This window comes from Peromyscus eremicus, chromosome 23, assembly GCF_949786415.1.
Source record: "Peromyscus eremicus chromosome 23, PerEre_H2_v1, whole genome shotgun sequence".
Taxonomy (NCBI): Eukaryota; Metazoa; Chordata; class Mammalia; order Rodentia; family Cricetidae; genus Peromyscus; species Peromyscus eremicus.
Window position 1 is genome coordinate 43003797 of NC_081438.1, and position 6513 is coordinate 43010309.

The following is a 6513-nucleotide window of genomic DNA, read 5'->3' on the forward strand; positions in this document are numbered from 1 at the left end:
TTCCTGTGACCCCCTCTTTTTATTCAGCCACTTTTGCTAGATCATTAGCTCCTAGGACTAAGGAAAGTACTTTTCTTATATTTCTTGGTTATTCTTTAGAACGTTGTAAATGATGAAGGATTGGTGTTGCTGAAGGAGTCTTAGTTGGGGTTTCTATTGCAGTGAAGAGACACAATGACCATGGCAACTCTTCTAAAGGAAACCATTTAATTGGGGTGGCTTACAGTTCAGAGGTTTAGTCCATTATCATCATGGCAGGACATGGCAGCATGCAGGCAGACATGGTGCTGGAGAAGGAGCTGAGAGCGAAGGAGCTACATCTTGATCCCGAAGGCAACAGGCAGTGAACTGTCTTACTAAGTGTAGCTTGAGCATGTATGAGAACCCAAAGCCCACTCCCACAGGGACACACTTCCTCCAACAAGGCCACACCTAATAGTGCCACTCCCTATGAGCTTATGGGGGCCAATTACATTGAAACTACCACAGAGTCTAAGGCAGGATAATTATAAGCTTGAGGCCAGCCTGGGCTGCAGTACAAGTTTGAGGCTAGCCTGGGACACATAGCAAGGCCCTGTCTCAAAATATAAACAAAGAAATGAAAACTAAACAAAAACAGGACTGAGGAGATGGCTCAGGGGGAAAGAGCTTGCTTTGCAAGTCTGGGGTCTGAGTTCAGATCCCCAGAACCAAGTAAACTGGGTGTGACAGTGTGTGTCTGTAATCCCAGAGAACCAAGTAAACTGGGTGTGATAGTGTGTGTCTGTAATCCCAGAGAACCAAGTAAGCTGGGTGTGACAGTGTGTGTCTGTAATCCCAGAGAACCAAGTAAGCTGGGTGTGACAGTGTGTGTCTGTAATCCCAGAGAACCAAGTAAGCTGGGTGTGACAGTGTGTGTCTGTAATCCCAGAGAACCAAGTAAGCTGGGTGTGATAGTGTGTGTCTGTAATCCCAGAGAACCAAGTAAACTGGGTGTGACAGTAGTGTGTGTCTGTAATCCCAGAGAACCAAGTAAGCTGGGTGTGACAGTGTGTGTCTGTAATCCCAGAGAACCAAGTAAGCTGGGTGTGACAGTGTGTGTCTGTAATCCCAGAGCTCCCATAGTAAGACGAGGAGACAGGAGAACCCTGGAAGACCAGCTATGGCTGTAAGCAGCAGTGAGCAAGAGACCCTGTTTCAAGCAAGGAGTGAGGCGACGGTTGATACCTGAGTTTGTCCTATAACATCCATACTCTTCCTGGAGGGAGGCTCCTTAAAATTCAGAAAGTCAATGGCTCACAAGCATCAGCGTCCCTGAAACCTACCAGAGGACAGGGACCCTCCCTGCAGTAAGTACTGCCGAGGAGAGGAAACTCACGGCGCTGTGAGGAAACCCGGTAAACCTATTGGTTTGTCAAGCTGGACTCTGGTGGTGGCATTACTGGATCTGTAGCAAATCTGGGGTGAGTAGATATCTGTTCACATCTCCCCAGGAAAAGTGTCACACAACAGGGATGCACCACTTTCCTGGCACACGGATGTGTTTGCCAATCTGGAAACTCTTTGAACCTCACAGTTCAATATTTTTATGGAGGTGTTTCCACACAGCATGATTGATTATTAACTTCACTTTCAAGCCTTCTCTTGTTTGGAGCTTGAGGGGTGTAACAGAAATCTAATCAATGGCTCACTTTTCCTTGTGACCAGCCCTTGACACACTCAGGAAATTCAGAGCCATGCAGGAAATCCTGAGGTCTTTGGAGCTCTGTGTCAGGATTTGGGGCCAAGGACCAGCTATTAGAACAGCAGTTGCACAGGGGCCAGGGATGTGGCTGGCTTAGTAGAGCTGTCGTCCAGCATTGATGAAGTCTTGGTTTTCACCTCATTCCTGCATAAACCGGGTGTGGTAGTAGCGCTGGACCATCATCCAGCACTGAGGGAGTGGAGGCAGGAGGATCAGGAGTTCAAACTCTTCTTTAACTATATAGTTTTGGTTTTGTTGTTTTGGAGGGTGGGTGGGTAGGTTGGGTTTGTGTGTGTGTGTGTGTGTGTGTGTGTGTGTGTGTGTGTGTCTAGGTGTATATGTGTACATGTGTGCATGCTTGTATATGTGGGTGCAGACCATGGGTGTTTCTCTTCAGGACACTATCTGCCTTGGTTTTTTGTTCCTTTTTAAAAAATTAAAAAACTCACATCATGTTTTTATTAATTCTTTAAGAATTCCATACAAACATACAATGTATTTTGATCACATTCACCACCAACTCTTTCCTTTAACTTCTTCAAGACCTACCCTCTCAACCATCCCTCTCAACATCCTCTTCTCCTTTTCCTTTTTTAAATTTGTATTTTCTGAGTTTTTTTGTTATCAAGAAAAACAAAGAATTAAAAAAAATATGGCTGGGAATCTTGGCATAGGCCTTTAATCCCAGGGCTCAGAGGGCAGAGGCAAGCAGATCTCTATGAGTTTAAGGTCAGTCTGGTCTACACAGTAAGTTCCAGCCCTTCCTTGGCAACATAGTGAGTCTCAAAAAAAAAAACAAAAAAAGAGTAAATTTTAAAGTGTGTGTGCCACAGCACACGTGTAGAGGTCAGAGGGCAACTTGAAGGAGTCAGTTCTCTCCTTTCACCATGAAGGTCCGGAGCTCAAACTCAGGCCCTCAGACTTGATGGCAGGTAAGTGCCTTCTCCCTGAACCACCTCACCAGCTACTCTTGGCTTTTATTGAGATAGGGTCTCTCATTTGCCCGAAGGATCACCAGTTAGGTCAGGCTGGCCGCTTAACCTCTGCTCTGCCTCCTCAGTGCTAGGATTACAGTTGCATCCACAGTGCATCGTGGCTTCTTCCTCTTCTTCTTCCTCTTCCTCCTCCTCCTCCTCCTCCTCCTCTTCTTCCTCTTCTCCTCCTCCTCTTCTTCTCCTTCTTCCCCTCCCCCTTCCCCTTCTTCTTCTTCTTCCTCTTCTTCTTCTCCTCCTCCTCCTCCTCCTCCTCTTCTCCTTCTTCCCCTTCCCCTTCTTCTTCTTCTTCTTCTTCTTCTTCTTCTTCTTCTTCTTCTTCTTCTTCTTCTTCTCCTCCTCCTCCTCCTCCTCCTCCTCCTCCTCCTCCTCCTCCTCCTCCTCTTCCTCCTTCTCCCCCTCCTTCCCCTCCCCCTCCCTCCCTTCCTCTCTTCTTCTTCTAAGTGTGGGTCCTAGGGATCAAACTCGGGTCTTTATGCTTGTCTGGCAAGCACGTTATCAGCTGAGCCATCTCTCCAGCTCCATTTTTTGTTTTTGAGACAGTGATGCACTCTGTATAGTCTGGCCTTTGTCTTGGGACCCTCCTGCCTCAGGTTCCTGTCATATTTTACTGGGAAATGCCCCAGCCTGGGCTGAATCCCAGGTGAGTTCCCTTATCTGAAGATCTGTGCTCTAGTCTTCCTAACAGTTTAATAGATGGCTCCTTGGGGGACAACCCCGGGGCAGGTCAGGTGTGACCTGGCCTTGGACCATTGTTTCCTCACTCTTGATAAAATGGGGCCCCTAGTTTATGTAGTGCTGGTTTTAGCCCAGGGCTTTGGTGCAGGCTAGACAAGCACTCTACAACTGAGTTACACCCTGTGCTCTCTGTCCAAATCTATTTATTCATTGCTGTTGTTGTGGGATGGTAGTGGTGGGTGTACATACTTCAGAACACAATTTAGGGAGTGGGATCTCCTCTTTCACTTTGGGGTCTGGGGACTGACCTCAAGTAGTCAGTCTTATACAGCAAACACTTTTTTTTGGTTTGTTTTTGTTTTTCCAGACAGGGTTTCTCTGTGTAGTTTTGGTGCCTGTCCTGGATCTCACTCTGTAGACTAGGCTGGCCTCGAACTCAGAGAGATCCACCTGTCTCTGCCCCCTGAGTGCTGGGATTAAAGGTGTGCACCACCACCACCTGGCCAGCAAACACTTTTATCTACTAACCCAACTTGCCCTCTGACTGTGTATCCTTGGCTAGACTGGAACTTGCTATGTAGACCCAGGATGGCCTTGAATTTACAGAGATAAACTTTTCTCTGTTTGCCAAGAGCTAAAGTGTGTGGGCCACTAGAGGTGTGAGCCACCACATCAGTCAAGGTCCAAATCTTAATCTCAGTGTCTGTGCTGAATTTCTCTGTAAAATCTGTCTGTAAAATGGGGGTCATTATACTTGCTATGTCCAGATTCTGGGGGAATCTAGACAATGGATGAAAAAGCTTTCTGCCAGCCCTAATGGGATGCCCAGAGGTCACCGGGTTAGGCTTGGAGCAAGGCTAGAGCTCTGGGGCCAGGCACTAGAGACCTGCAAATAGAGGTTGGTTATTCAGCTTTACTTCTGACAGTCTTTGGGAGTGGTGGTGTTTTGAATGAGAATGACCCCCATAGACTCATGTGTTTGAATAATTGGCCTGAAGTTGTAAACTGTTTGGGAAGGATTATGAGGTGTGGCCTTGGTGGAGGATGTATGTCACTGGGCAGGCTTCCAGGTTTCGAAAGATTCAGCATTCCTAGTGTGCCCACCCTCTGCTTCCTGCTGCTGTTCCAGCAGCCAGCCACGCCTTTGCTCAGCCAACATGGATGGCCACGCTCCTGTTTTAGTCACTGTTCTAATTGTTGTGAGGAGACACCACGTCCATAGCAACTCTTACAGAAGAAAGCATTTAACTGGGGCTGGCTTACGGTTCGGAGGTTTAGTCCATTATTGTCATGGCAGGAGCATGGTGGCACACAGGCAGACAAGATGCTAGAGGAGTAGCTGAGAGTTCTACATCTAGATCTGTAGGCAGGGGAGAGAGAGGGAGAGAGAGAGAAAGAGAGAGAGAGAGAGAGAGAGAGAGAGAGAGAGAGAGAGAGAGAGATGCTGTGGGATGGTCTGTATGTCAAGTGTGTTGCTGATTGGTCAATAAATAAATCACTGATTGGCCAGTGGCCAGGCAGGAAGTATAGGCAGGACAAGGAGGAGAATAAAGCTGAGAAGTGGAAGGCTGAGTCAGAGACACTGCCAGCCGCCACGATGACAAACAGCATGTGAAGATGCTGGTAAGCCATGAGCCACGTGGCAACGTACAGATTTATAGAAATGGATTAATTTAAGCTGTAAGAACAGTTAGCAAGAAGCCTGGTACGGCCATACAGTTTGTAAGCAATATAAGTCTCTGTGTTTACTTGGTTGGGTCTGAGCGGCTGTGGGACTGGCAGGTGAGAGAGATTTGTCCTGACTGTGGGCCAGGCAGGAAAACTCTAGCTACAGAGAGAGCCACTGGGCTTGGGCTTGGCTTGGGCTTTTGACACCTCAAAGCCCACCCCAGTGATAGATTTCCTCTACTAAGGCCACACCTATTCCAACAAGGCCACAATTACTAATCCTTCTCAAATATGCTACTCCTTGATGACTAATCATTCAAACATATGAGCCTATGGGGGCCATTCTTATTTAAACCACCACACCTCCCAAACCATAACTCTCAGAATGCAGAGCCAAGCAGATCTCTGTGTGTTTGAAACCAGCCTGGTCTACAAAGAGATTTCAGGCCAGCCAGGGTACAACGTGAGACCCTATTTAAAACAACAACGAACTTTTCTAAAAAAGCTGGAAGGACTAAGGATATAGCTCAGGGGTAGAGTGCTTACCTAGCACCTCTACAGTAAAGCTGTGGGTTCAGTTCCTACTACTGTCCAAACAAGAACACAGCAACAGAAACAACACAGAAAACAAACATCCTAAAACAAATGTTTTCTTTGTAGAGAGCACCCTTGGTGGTTTGGAGCCAGGCTTCAGAACTCAGTGTCAGGAAACACACACATACCCCCTAAAACAAACAAACAAACAAACAAACAAACAAACAAAACCAAAAACTCAGGCCCTAGCCTGTACTATAAATGGTGATCCCACCAGGCTTCCATACATTCTCTAAATCTCAGTGTCCATGTGATAATACTACTTTCATTAGGTAGGCTTGCTGGGGACCAAAAGTACCAGTATTTGAGAGTTACCCTCCAACTGCAGAGTTCATTATTGTGTGATGCATATTCTAGCTATTGCGTCAGAGCCAGGCACAGTGATTGACAGCATAGTTTCCAGTGCTGCTGCCTGATCCTGGCCATGTTGCTCAACTCCTCTGAGCGTCAAACATTGTTCTACCAAACATGGACTCTGTGGATACTTGCTTATTCTTCAGAGTTTCAAGACAAACAGCAAACAAGCGAACACCCGAGAAACCATCGGTGCCCTGAGAGGTTGCCACTGTCAGCCTAGTTTGGGGTTTGTGCCAAATGTACAGTGTGATAGTCCCTTGACTCACTCTTTTCCCTATGCCCTGAAATAAAGAACCTTATAGCCAAAGGCCAGGTAGTCCTGGGGCTACACAAGACCAGCTTGAGTCCTCCAGCTTCCCCAGGCAGGAGTCGTGTGTGTGTGTGTGTGTGTGTGTGTGTGTGTGTGTGTGTGTGTGTGTCTTTTGTAGGAGGAGATAGCATCTACATATTTGAGAACACATAGGCAGATTCAGCCCCCAAGTCCTTTATTGTTTTCTTCAG